Source organism: Condylura cristata, unplaced genomic scaffold (assembly GCF_000260355.1).
Source record: "Condylura cristata isolate star-nosed mole 26May11 unplaced genomic scaffold, ConCri1.0 scaffold00013, whole genome shotgun sequence".
NCBI classification, from domain to species: Eukaryota; Metazoa; Chordata; class Mammalia; order Eulipotyphla; family Talpidae; genus Condylura; species Condylura cristata.
Genome location: NW_004567114.1, coordinates 2,066,636 through 2,067,180, shown reverse-complemented (window position 1 = coordinate 2,067,180; position 545 = coordinate 2,066,636). Strand labels below are relative to the sequence as shown.

Sequence of the window (545 nt, the reverse complement as noted above, 5' to 3'; positions counted from 1 at the left end):
GGCCCACTGCGAGCCCCTGCGGGGGGCAACTTGGGGGGGGGGGGTGGGGTGGGGGGGCGGGAGCCAGGGGAGCAGGAGCACCGGTGATGGAGGTAGAAGTCAGTGGAGCACCCGAGGTCAGTGTCCCAGGCGGCGCGAAGTGGCCCCCGCGGGGGGCGGTCCGGGGCCGCATCTGCTTGCTGCTGCTGACTGTGCCTGGCCTGGCCTGGCCTGGGGCCGGGGTCTCCTCCCGCTCGCTGGCTCGCCCCCTCGCTGGCTCGCCCCCTCGCTCGCCACTGCTCTCTCCTCGCGGGTCTCACTCCCAGTGGCGGGCCTGGGACCTGGAGAGTTAAGACGGGAGTGTGTAGCCCTGAGCTGGCTCTGGGTCTCTGATGACGAGATAGTCCGTTGGCACAGATGAAGTTGCTGGTTGATGAGTTGAAGTTGCTGCCCTTTCACAAGTGGGTTCCCCTTGGCTCCGGAGCGGCGGGAAGGGGGTGTCGCGAAGCAGTCGAGGCACGGGGAGGCTGGAGGGAGACGGGGGCGGGCGGCGGGCGCGGAGGCCG

The 545-nt window shown here is 70.6% G+C and overlaps 1 protein-coding gene across 1 annotated transcript in view; it reads right to left on the bottom strand.

The window, feature by feature from the left end:
• Positions 1–545, bottom strand: part of RTL1 (retrotransposon-like 1) — a 29,021-nt gene that overhangs the window by 24,410 nt on the left and 4,066 nt on the right. The window lies entirely within an intron of this gene.